Source organism: Lagopus muta, chromosome 12 (assembly GCF_023343835.1).
Source record: "Lagopus muta isolate bLagMut1 chromosome 12, bLagMut1 primary, whole genome shotgun sequence".
In the NCBI taxonomy this organism is placed as follows: domain Eukaryota; kingdom Metazoa; phylum Chordata; class Aves; order Galliformes; family Phasianidae; genus Lagopus; species Lagopus muta.
In genome coordinates, this window is record NC_064444.1 from 13,940,228 (window position 1) to 13,954,118 (window position 13,891).

The window sequence follows — 13,891 nt, forward strand, 5'->3', positions numbered from 1 at the left end:
AAATCCTTAACCTCTTGTGGATAAATTCTCTACACAATATAGCCACGGTTTGTTCATGATACCCTATCAAGCAAACTGGAAAAATACTCTCAGCCAAGTGATGTGGAATGTTATGAGCTCAACCTAAATCTTAGTGAAATTAGGAAAACCTCTTACAGGCTTCAGTAGGCTTTGGATTGAGCTCCAGGTGTACATTAGTTTTAGTGAATAAGTTTGCTGTTATTTTTGTGATCTCCAGCAGCTACCCATAGGCTTGTTTGCTCCATCGGTGTTAGCAGTTTCTGGCTGTGGCTGGTCTATGTCTTCAATGAAAGGATCATGTCTACTCTTATTTAGCTTTGATTAACATCATTAACCTATCATACACTGAAGCAACACACAGAGCAAATTGGTAAGCCAATTTCAGCAAGCAACATAAAGCAAAGAACAGCTTGGATTGTCAGATAAACATACCCAGAGGTGCAGTTAGGATGCTGAAATTATTAGGTGAATGATAGGAAGCCAAAAAATCAGTGAGCCACTTGAGCAGAGAGTATAAACATAAATATCCAAAAGCATGCCACAGTGCATGCGTATTTTATGTTGATGTGCTAATACATTATCTGCTAAGGGTTTATTTAAACCATTTTTGTATTCCCTGCAATTCATTTATCTGCATAAAGAAGAGCCACTAACAGGACAGTTCCTTATGAACAAGCAACCCTGTATGTTTTCCACTGCTGTTTATAATTCTTCATGCTCATATCTATAATTCATGAGCAAACTGGTTCGTGAATGTTTCCATAAAGGTTGAACAAAGTATGGTGCTGTTAACACTCGCACTGTCATGCACAGAATCGAAATGTGCCCACTCTCATTCTATTCATCAAAGCTCAAAGACATTTTGGCAATGATATTATCCAAATATTATTAAAACTTTGAACCCTGTCCCCATAAATTATAGCAAAATGGCTTCAGAGCCATTAGGCAAGGAGGATGTATGGGCTCCAGTTGCTTTGGAGTAATTATGTGCTTAAAAGGAAGCGTGGCTAAGCATTCTACCAGTAAAAAGAGAAAAGCTATGATCATTTGTTACTGCTCCAGTGCTGTACACAGTATTGCTCACACAGGTCAAGCCAACCTTACAGCAGGACAATTATCTGCCTAGAGAGACCAAACATCTGTTATTAAGTACGCAGAGGCACCACTGCAACATGCTAGAAATCTTGTCCACTTCATTGGTTTGGCTTACGGTAATGTACTTCAAACACTTGGCTAACTCTGCACAACATCCCCCCTTTCTCATTGTTACTGCAACAGTTCAGCTTTGAAATATGCAGTACCTTCACTCCCCCATTACTTCCTTTAATATGCGCACAGCTGTTAAAGATGCTGGTGTAACTTTAGATGAGTCGCTCTTTCTCTTCTCTTTTTCCCAACCTCCCCTCCCCGCTTTTTTTCCTTCAAAATGTGTTTTGAGACGCTCTTGTACATTTATAAGCTACCAACTGAGAGTCACTGTGGAGACAAGGAATGGTGCAAAAACACAGGGACACGATTTTTACATTGCAAAACAAAGGTTGAATGATTTTAAACATTCCCTGCACTGCCCAGATAGGGGAGGAAGATCTTTACACTGTATGGTTATGAAATATGTGCTTAAAGCAGACAACAGCAATAGAACAGATAGCACTCTTCTTTGTTTTCTGAAATTAACTTTATAGCAGGAAAGTTGATGAAAGAAAAAATACTAGGAAAGGAGAGATGACGTGATTAGTGCCTAAGGAGATGGTTAAGTGTATATATGACTGTAACTGAGGCACCTTGAACAGATGCAGCCAGAATCTATTCCAACTGGATATTGTAAATCCATTCTGGAGTTTATTGATCCAAGGCTGATTGTTTTTCTGTGGTGAAAAATGTTACTTAACATAGCCTGCACGTCCTGAAAAACAGGTGGGCTGACTCTCCTCTCAGATGGATTATTCACCTGAAGTGAGCAGATTCTGCACTGTTCACAATTTGCTCCACTTTTTAATAGTTCTAATGTTAACAGACAACAGTTCTCTCCCCCCAACCCCAACAGAAATTGCAAATGTAACTGGCACATTTGCTTTCACAGGACATTACAAGAACTCTAAAGAAGAGTAATGAAGGGGTGGCAGAGATGTCAGGGTTAGAAATTAGATCTATCTTCTCTGTCTTGGATTTTTCTGAGGCGTCTATCTCAGCGCAGTAATGAAACCTCTGAAGGAGATGCTAGGTGGGAGAACTACAGAAATTAAAGATTCTAAAATACGCTTTATATAAGCTTGGATGAAAAATGCACAATTTCTGTATTTGCTTTATACACATAGTCTGTACAATTGTAGGAGGAACTGATACAACTGAATGAGTTTTACACCGTCCTAAGATTCTGTCAGCACCAACTTTGCTTTAAAGAAAACCAGATTTCCCCATCTAAAAAGCAAATTAAAATAGCACTCTGCACTGAAAAATGCAGGACTACTGTGCTTCTTGCATAGATAGAAATGAAAAAGAAAAAGAAAAAAGATGAACAGGACCACAACAGGAAAAGCAATCTATGTTAAAGACAACTCTGTTGTGTAATCAGCAGATTTTTCCACCAAGCCAAAAAAAGGCATCAGAGGAAAAGATACACCTCATTGCTGTGACGTGTAGCTCACTTCAGCCAACTCCATCTGCATCATGGTCTCTTTTCAAGACACATGAGCAGAAGAGCAATCAGGCAGAAACTAGATCAGTGGAGTGTTTCTTCTTTCTGAACCTTATATTCACTTGTGCCTAGTCTTATAGGAATTACAACACCAGTTTAATACATATCTATAAAGTCAGGATTTTAGTTAACTTTTCTCAGTTTCAAATGTGTTCTGAAGTCAAGCCCATACACTCTTCTGATATGCTCTTCCTCTCACAGCAGAAGCTGTATTTATAGTGGATATATTTGTCAAACAGTAGGCAAAGAATATAACACCTAATTCAAGAGGAGGTATTCAGGGCAAGTCTGAAATCAGGTACACTAGCTAAGAGATTTGTTTTACTGTTCTAAGACAACACTCCTGGAAAGAATTGCAATTAAATGCATACCTTCCTTTGAATCGTTGTTGATTTTGACAGTGATAAGCATTATAACATGTTCTGTACACCCAAAATGATGGTCTGAATGGAAGAAAGAAAACTGATGTTTCTGAATAAGCCCTTGAAAGGTGTTCCATAAAGTTCCCGTACCCTTTCCAGAATTCTTTGAGTAAAGAAATATATTGCACAATGCATCCAGAAGTGGGATAGTTAAACAATCATGCTTGACTTAACCAGGTCACACTTCACAAATATTTGGGAATCACGAAAGTTATCAACTCAAAAGAAGCCTGTAATATTAAAGAGTATTCTGCTTCAGTAAAAATAACTTTAACCATGCAAAGGGAAAAGAGGAAGTCACCTGCTGCTCTTCAAAGCATGTAGGACCTCTACCATGAAGACTGTTGCATGCACAGAGAAATGACTGTAATTCAGTGCAGTCCCCAGGCCTCCTGGCAGCAGCAGCTGCAGCATGTTACAAGCTGGAGCGAAGTTTTGGATGAGAGACAAAGATGCCAGGTCATCACAGCCGAAGTAAGTTCAGAAATGACTCAGAAGTTGCATTTAGTTGGTACTTAAGAAGCAAATGCAAAAATACAGTACAGCTGAAGCAAAATGGCACTTCTAAAGATCATGGATAGAGATGTAGACTGAATTGGGAAAACACAATAAGTGGAACTAGATTCCTTCGTGTGCAAACATCATCCCAAACATAGTCAGAACTGATCCAGCTAGTCTTATCAAACCATGTTACTGGCAGCAAGAACTTAACATGGTTTTCCTTCCCAACATATTTCTAACCAGTATATTAAAGATGTATTTTTTTTAAAAATGCCAAATATTTTTACCTAGATTAGCAATAGGCACCATCAAAATATAGATATAAATTAAAACTATATTAATCTGCAGCAGGATTATGATTTAATATTATATTTAGTATTCTGAAAGCCATACAGGCAGAAATTTTAAGATGAATTCTCTAATGCCTAGAAGCATTTTCTATGGAATGTTTATCTGCTTTTACTTTGATCACTTGGTTTCATCGCTCTGAATTCCTAACGACAATTAATAGCCATGATCAGATACAAAATGACATTTTAAAATCCATGGAAACTCCAAAAAATCACTGTGGGCTCTGTTTAAAACTACAGCAGCCTTTGGTACAAATTAGATTTCTGGCTTAAGCAGCTACAGCTATTAAGAAGTACTGATGATGAAACAGGTATTTATTTTTAAAATGAGGCCACAAATGCATTAATAAGACTTTTCCAAAAGAACACATTTTTACATATAGCATATATATTGACCTTTTTACAAAATGGACATTTATATAGTGCAGATGCGTACATTAAAGTTGCACCATACTCACGTTTATGGAATGCATGGCACCTAGTTACAGCTAAAAAAAAAAACCTAGTGTTTCCTAATGCCTTTAAATATCATTGTCAACGAAGCAAGACAAAACTGTTCTGTTGAATGATGCTATAAATATGTCTGCAACAAGTAGGGATGCATCAACTTTTGTGTCAGCATAAGGGAAGAGGGAATAGATGAACTACAGCTTGAGGCTGGGAGAAGAGAATGAAATAAGAAAAGAGAAACCAGTGCTGTTCTTGAAATGCCAACACCTTGTAGAAGACTTCCCTTCTGATGAACATGTCAAGCAATTGTCTGTTGCCTCAGTTTCTTTATCAGTGAAATCAGATCAATTACACTTACATTACAGGTGATTTTGAACATAATCCTATGGGCTGACCAGAGGACATCAACCTAGCAATGCCTCACTTATTAACTGGAAAATGCACAGCTTAGAAAGGTAAGAAACTACTCAGCAGCATGGGTTAAGGCATCAAAATATGCTTGAGATCACTGGATAAAAGAAAACATGTAAATGCAACGGTGGATTGAAAAAAAAACTCCACAAAAAGATAGTTTCACAAACAGATTCAACCCTGACTGATGGCTGCTGCACACTGCACATGTTAATTAACACAGTCTAGTAACTCTCTGCAGATCTTTTATTTGGCTATTATCAATTATCACACTTTATATGGAGACATCATGCTAGCCACTTGCATAGCTTTTCATATAGTCTGATGTATATACACCACTGGTGTACATTTATGTGAAGACAGAAGCGTTTATGCAATATATGATGGTAACATACAATGGTTGAGTATTTATGCAGCGGTGAAAAAATAAAACTACCAAATAGTATCTAAGCTGACATTGTGGAACAAGTTCAGAAGAAGGAAAAAAACTGAACGGAAGCGACGTGGCAATGGTTGAACTTCAGAGAGGGCAAATATTCCCCACTGAGGAAAGTCATGAGCACCTGAAGTTACTAAACCTGCATTGTAACAAGCTGCTACTTCTGTAACAGTAAAGAGGAAAATCATAGGAGTGTGCATGTGAAGAAACAGACTCACAGTCCAGTCCTTAGAGATGTGATTGATGTACATGTGATGTCTTCACAGTCCATGCCTATACTGTGTAATACTCCATGATAAGTTTTGATCCAGTTAATATCATTTGTGGAAGTGCATCAACTATCAGAAATTGGAAAGCAGAATGTTAGCAGAAAAATAAAGGCAAATTAGCTAATCCTACAATCCTTGGAATATAAATCATTTTATTTTGGTACGCATTTTTTGTTATTTACACGGCGTTTCTGAATTTGTGTCTCTGTTAATAGAGAGACTTGATGTCTTCTCTTCTGAAACAAGTCTTGGCACGGATAGGAATCTTGAGATAAACAGGCCTTAATACGCACTACTGAATTTTGTACTAACTTCCATTGCTTCATGTGAACTATTAAATAATATCCTTTCATTGTCATTGCCATACTCCAAAAACTCTGTGTTCTTACATTTGATCACAAGGGTTCTCCACAGAGCACTATAAGTGTGACATTATCCCAGGTTGCATTTTATAAGCATATTCACTTTGTGATTCACTATCAGAATAATGAGTAGGTGTGTTGCAATGGAGAACATACAGCACAACTGTTTTATGATGGTAAGATGTGATCAAGGCTATTACTTTCTAAGGTAAAGTTCTTATAACAACGTATCTTTTGGGCCTCTACACACAGGTAGTGCAATCCTGTTTAACTGAAAAAGCCTGTCTGTTCAAATGCTATACTTGTATATTATTTTTTTCAATGGTGAGAGTCACATTACATTTTTTTATAGAGATTGAAGATTTTTACCAACAAATAGCACAATCATTGTAATGTAAAAGATCCTGGAGCATAAGAGAAGTCGCTGATAGCGTTACCGAGTACAACTTAGTTTACACAGAAATAGTGCATCCAGGAACATCCTCACCTTGAGTGCTTCGGCCAAAGCCGATGTCAACGCTACACCACGCTCCCAAACATAGCTGGCAGCCTAGTGGAACTTGCCTTATTACACCCCTTGTTATTTTTTAACTCCATTTCCATATTTCATTTAAATACTGTTTGCCCAAGAGTTATACAGCTACTGAAATAGATTTCAAGCACAGATTTCTTTAACTGAACAAGCCTCTAGGAAAAGAGAAACACAATGAAAGAAAGCAGGTTAAAAAGCAGAAGCGTGGGAATGAGCTTGTCAAAGAGGGTTTTTGATCTGTCTCACAAAATATTTGACTGTGTGAGGAGACAAGAACAAGTAGATGAAATTTTCTGTATAAGAAAACTCCTCCACAGTCTAGAGTCAAAACAAAGCAGTACACACATTAGTGTCAACCATTCTGCACTATCTGATCAATTTTTGTAATCCTGTTTCAGGTTTCCTTTTTAACTGTCAGCTGTAGTTTCTTAAGAAATCTGCATGTGGCTGTATTTTTAAACTCTCTCTCTACCCAAATGAAACAATTTCTTGTGTTGAATTTGTCACAAAAGCCCTTCCAATATGCTTTTCCTTCATGAATGCATAATTTATGTTAAAACTCATTTTGTCAAGACCTCCTTTTATTGACAAAACATCTATCGAAATGTAGGTATAACTTTGGACTGCCTTTTGCCTACTTGATAACAGTGTAGCCCATGTTTTTTAATCACATCTTTATACAGCTGCACTGCAAAACAATCGTTCAATCTGAAGGAAAAAAAATATTTCCTGTAGATGTGATTACATTTCCAAACAGGTGAGAAGAACAACTCTTTCTACAAACTTATTTTGAAGCTTTATGTTGATACTGTAAAGCTACTGCTCCTGAAGGCAGATGTCCTATACTGATTATAATGTATACCCAGGTCCAAATCTCAAGCTGTAAACAGAGTTCCCTCCAAATGAGTATGCATATCAAAACTGTAGGCATCAAGTAAATATCAAATGTCCATGACAAATTAGCATATTCTTCTGCAAATTCTCTTTTCATAGTAGCTACTTTCTCTCATTACAGGATCATGGAGGAGTTGGAAAATAACCTAACCAGTTAACATGCAATGAAAATTCAGTAGCCTTCAGGGAAAAATGTTTCAGTCCATTTTCGAAAAGACAAACATCCAACCAAAACATTAACAGCTTCAGTCAGCAATAATCACCCTGGTTAGCAATCTAAGCAGGGATTGTACACACATGGCAGCTAAGATAAAATTTGGATATTGGTATGCTCTCTCTTAGTTGATAGACTGCATAAGGAAAAGTGCCCTGTCTAGACAGTCTCAGCTAAATACAGGAAAGACCCCCTTCCTTGTTTATCCACTCCTTTTATGTGTTCACCTGAAGACACAGACACACACACAGACTCCAAGGTTTAAGGAAAGTGGAATATTTCTTCTAGGAAATATATTGTGCACTTGGATTTAAAATTCCAGGGAACTTTTGCTGGGCCTTTCAGTAGTTCTTTTAGTGTTTGTATGAGGTTGTATTGATTCTGCCACTAAATTATTTGCAAATAATTCCTCTTCTGGGGGGACTTGGAGCCAAATTATAATAAGCAAGAACAGACTGACCCAGATTAAAAGATATAATTAATCTGTCTGATTAGTAAACCTAAAAAGTACTACTTACACCAAGTTATTGTTTTTATGACAAAAGAGGACATCCTGGCAGAACAATAAAGCAACCTTGCAGTTTACTCCAAACAGTACGAAATATTCAGCTTAGAGATACAGCAACTTTATATGAATAGAACTGAAATATCACACTAAAGGTAAATCTGACCACACAAGTACACACGTATATAACAGCATATGACCGATTCTGCTTCACATTAAAGCCATTTTACATTACAGTAAGAGTGAAATGTTAATCCTATTAAAATCATGATGAAAATCCTATTGAATTGCAATAAGACCAGTCTCTTACATAAAATGTAAGGCTCTTTTCCTGCAAGCATTCAGGCCCAAAGCAACCCCACTTTACAGATCCAGTGAGACCTGACTTAGTATAAATTAAGATGAAAATCAGATCTCCGTGTGCGTACACACATCTACATATGCACACACATCTATATATTTATTTGCTTACATAGTAAATTACAAACAGCTTCCTTCAGGGACCACAACTTAAAGTATTTCTTATTCAGCAAATTTAGCATTCCTGATAAGCAATGCACCAATCACTACTTCCAAAAATAGAAGAAGGACCAAACTGCAAGCATTTGCCATCCTGCAAATGCTTATTCTTGATAAACAAATAATACTGTAAAGGTATTTGTAGAGGAGATGTTTTTTGAATACAAAACTTATTTTAAAAATAGATACATAGAGAGTATTATACTCTAAAAGATTTTATCGTGATCTGCACCACTTTCACTGAAGCACCTAAAAACTGGTTGTATACTTCCACCACTCTCATCTCTCCTTAAGGCCTGAAACGTATGCGTTTATATACGCTTGTTACGCTGCTCAGCATTGGTTGGACGCAGCACTGTGAGCAAAGTGAACTGTGATCACGAAGCACAGGCATCCGTGATGGACAAGCAAAGGAACCCCAGTAGGAATTCTTCACAATCTGGGAAAGAGTGTGGTTACTGTGATCTGAAAAGGTGCTACCCTAATTCAAAGTTGGCAGTTCCACTGTTTGAGCCTCTGACAAGTCAGCTAAAGCACACGTAGGCCATTATCCTAACCACTGGATTCCCAAAATGGATAAGAGTGATTACTAGGGGCCACGTAACATTTTCCACACAATAGCTCTCTGAGTCCATCAAGAAAAGGTAGCATTTTTTTCTGGTATATACTACAAGAGCTTTTGATATAAGCCATCACTGGGTTTTGAAAGACTTAGGATGGCAAGTTATTCTAGACAGCTCTCAAATTGGAAGTGAAAATTTTATTCCCACATTTTTCCCATATAGAATATCTGCTATTTTTTTTCCTTCATTCTGGGAAGCTCGGTTTCCCATCTGCTGACAAGAGCTATGATGCTATAAGTGTGAACATACCCTAAGCAGTTTCAGGATGACAGTGAAATGTGCATTTTTAAGACTAAAGGGAGAAGGAAAAGCCTGTTGTCGAGACAGGAAGCTGATGAGTCTTGTAATAGCTGAGTCTGCTATACACAGTCCCTGTGAGAACAAGAGGCAAGCAAAAAGTGCCTTGCAAGAGATAGGAAGAAACCTGGGAAAACCTTGCTAAATATTTGGACTAGCCAAAGACGTATACAAAAACCTTTATTTGAGCTATTGTATTCATACATTGATTCTAGGATTATTTATGAAGAACACGTATGCTGGACAGACACATTCACACATCTTCATGTGTACAGGTAGCTGTGCAAAGAATTAATCCCTCTTCATGTGTCCATCTGATCATACTTCATTTGGGCATTTTACTGTTGGATACATTTAGATTTACAAGGTGTAGGTATAGATTTTATGGCAAGTGATGTCAGCTGTTACAATGAATTGCATGTGACTTAAACGCAAAGCTAACCTCAATGTGTTTAAAATAAGTAATAATAAATACACTAAATTGGACATTAGAAGCAGCAGAATTTTTCACCGAATACAGAGAAACGACCTTGAAGTTTACAGAAAGGATGAAAATAACAGCTGTTCAAAAATGGATAAACACAAGTTCTGCAATTCTGGTTCTCGCAGCTTTTTACCCTAATAGATTCTTCATGAGTGATAAGAAATTTTCCTTAGAATCACAAGCCAAAAAAAAAATAGTATTTTGGCAAGATGTTAATTCCTTTCTTCCTTTAAGCATGCCTACAGATAAAACAAAACAAATAACCACCTTACATTACAAAATGGATAGAATTTTTTTTTTTCCTTTAAATCGTTAAAGTGATCTAGAGTGACTTTCCTTTTGGAGAACTGCAGTGAAAATATCTCATACCAGTTCAAAGCTGAGGTCATCATTAACAACAGGAGGCAGAAAAGTTGTTCTAATGCTTTTCCTTCTCTGCATCTGTTTTGTGTTAATGGACTTGATGTAGCAGTCAGGAGAGTATCAGTGAAGGCTTGTGTGAGTGTAGAAGACCTAACACTTTGAAATAGGCTCTGCGTTTGTCCATTTGAAGAGAAAATGAAGTAGAAAGAACTGGCTTGTCTTCTAAGAGAGCGTAATTTTGAGCAGTGGATTTAGAAAGTTTTATTTATCACCAGGAAGACAAATTCATAATGTTTAGAGTCCTCGCTGTGCTTGCATTGCATTATATAAAAATAATTACACAAAACAATTTTCCTCCAGTTCAGATCTCTGCTGATCACTGCTTAATGCACTGGCCATAACTTAAGAGGATCCTTCATCGCTGCTGTGATTAAATGCGCAAAATAGCACTTAGGATTCAAGGAGATACAGGTCATCAATGTGTGGAAAGTGGGAACTTTGCAGTTATTTAACAGTTGCTTCAGACAAACTGCTTTATTGTATACTTTTCTACAAGTACAGCTGCTTTCCAAGATGCTTTTTAAAATCATATACTACAGTACTGATTGATAGAGAAAATATATTGGTATGAGATCTCCAAGCAATCCTACAAGGATAACTGCGTTAAGCCTTATGGAGTTAAGATTACTGTTGAGGACCAAACTCTGTTTCATACTTGGCTATTTACGCATGGATACCTGCCCCTGCACAACATCCTGCACTGATCATGCACAGTTATTTCCTATTCATAAAGTCTATGATGCGGGAATGCTCTCATAAAAAAAACAAGGATGACAGAAAGATGCTGGAACAAATATCACAGCACACAGGTGTTTCTGCTTCTGTCTACTTTCTTGGTAGTATCTACACTGCGATTGAACTCTGTGATCATTCCTGATACACATTTGGAACAGCTACAGAAGATGTCTGAAAATCTGGGTAACGGTCTTGTGGTAAGCTAGGGATGATTTCTGTTCTATGTCAAACCCTCAGTCATGGAATACAAATAGAAGATATCTTTATGGTACTTCTTGAGCTGTAGAAATTTGGCCTTTACTCTCCACAATTCCCTTCACTTTCAGGGCAGTACTCTCAAGGCAGTTGAACAAGTGTAATAGTTAACAACTTCAGAAAAGAATGTTCTTATTTCTCTTCCATCCAAAAATTGATACCACCTGATGGTGGCATAAGCTCTGCTACTTAATCAAACCTCTCAGTGAGATGGTTTGGTTTTCTGCAAGCTGTTAATTTCTGTAATTGGTCCACAAGGCAGAAACAACAACCTTAGATTGGAACTGGACATATCAGACTCAATATGTTTCTCTTTTCAGCAAGTCCACTGAGCACACAGTCAAAAGCCATCTTCCCAAACTGCATCTAGTGATGTACAGAGATCACAAAGCCTGCTGAAACAAAAGCATTTTTTATCAAAAGTAGTTAGATGCTTTGTGTCACCTAAGGACAGTCATTTCTGGTAGCCTGAACAGATTCAGATTCAGACAGCAACCCTGCCTCAGTCAGATTCTCCTGAACCACCAAACACTGTCTCTCAGCAGATCATCCCCCAGAAACTATATTCTTCATTTTTTTCTCCTGTATTTGGGGGGATTTTTCCCATCCTTCATCCTTCAAAGAGCTGAAGACAAAGGTGTTTACCTTCAGAGCAGGTAGAGCTTTCCTAAATGGTACTCAACTGTGCACTTGTAAGTTTCTACATGGTTAATTCCTTCTGCTTCTATATTTTTTCCCCCAGTGAAGCCAAAAAACCCCTAAACACATTCATATATAGAATTATTTAATTATTATTTCAGAGCAACTCTGATTTTCCAAAGCAATTTATCTTTGCCATCTCTATAGAACACAGAATAAAGCAATCGGTTTGCAAAATGCAAAAGCGAAACTCAAAACCTCATATTCAGCATTCCTCATTGCCTTATTCTTCACATATTCTACTCTGTCTCAATGTTTCTCTAATTCTTGGCTAACTTTCTGCGCTCTGCCTACCACTAAAACCGAGAAACGGGGCAAGCACTGTGTGTATGTGGCACATTTTTCATGAAATACTCTGCAGCAGGAAGAGAAAACCTCCTGTGAATTTAAACTACAAAGCTCTGAGAGACAGGAGAGAAGGCTGGGAAAGTGGAATCAGAATACGCTCAAAACACAGACTGAATATCCGTACAGCAAAATTACTATAGCATATATAATTACAAGTACTTGGGAGCTCAGTGTTTTATCTCATCCCCTTTAAAAGCTGCATTGTGACACAAGAGTCAGCATCAACACTAACTGTGTCACCAGTAACAATGACAGTTATTATTACTCTTTATTATATGTAAATTCTCCATTTGTTCCTGCAGATAGTATCTCCCTTAATCTGGTAACAGTGTGGCATAGGTGATTTCTGTTTTCGTTGGCAACAACACATTCCGTGCTGGGAAAATATGACTAGTCATGCAAAAGGCTTAATCTTGAAATTCAACTATTTTTTGTTTCTTGGTGGCCTCTAATTGCAAGCTTGAGGCAACGCACAATAATTATCAGTCTGCAAGCATGAAAAGGAGTAAATGCCAGTCAGGCTACATGCTTGCTTTGTGCACACAACGACATCTAAAGCACTCTGCCATGTCAGAGTAGGGCTGGCAGCTTGCTTCTTCAGCGTAATGGCAGCGATTCAGCTGGTAACTGGATGAAAAATTGCAGCAGGTTTCCCTGTTATGATTCTTTCATGCATCTCTGTCAATGGCAGTTTACATTCTGGGATTGAGATCATTTGTTTCCTGTTTGCTTACAGCTTCAGGCTTTTCTTGTTTGCCACCACGGATTTACAGCCCTCCCCCCGCAGCAAACCACATCTAAAGGGTTGAAGAATTATAGGCCTTAATACTTTGCAGCTCAGCACATGTAGCAGAAAGTTAAAACTACTGTAAAAGGAACGATGACTAGATACTCCTGTGAAATAAATACGTGTATGTGTGCAGATATGCATATGCCCACAGGGCTCTCCATATAGAGATGAGATGTAAGCCTAAAAGCTTTATTAGTGGTCTTTTTCTCATAAACTAGCAGACAAAATCTCAGAAAATAAGAATAAATACAAATAACCTGTTTTAATGGGGTCCTTTCCCTAACCCTACTTGGAAAATGTTAGCAGAGTAAAACGTTCACTTCAAAAGCCTTCCAATAATCAAACATTTTTTACAGTTTGTTGAAACAAAATGTTGCTGAACTCACGCAATCATTAAACATAAACAAGAGCATAAATACAAGCATAAACGACCTGATCCAGTCCTTATTTACCACATACGCCTAGCAGGAGAGCTGCTGATACCCCATGACACCAGCCAGCCTATCTAGCCCAATTGCTTACATATTTTATTTACACACTTCACTGCCTTCAACACACATACAGTCTCAGTGCCCATCTGAAGTAGGGAATTGCTACATACTACATACATTAACAAATGTGTGTGTAAAAGCAGACGCAGGAATGCTAAGGCC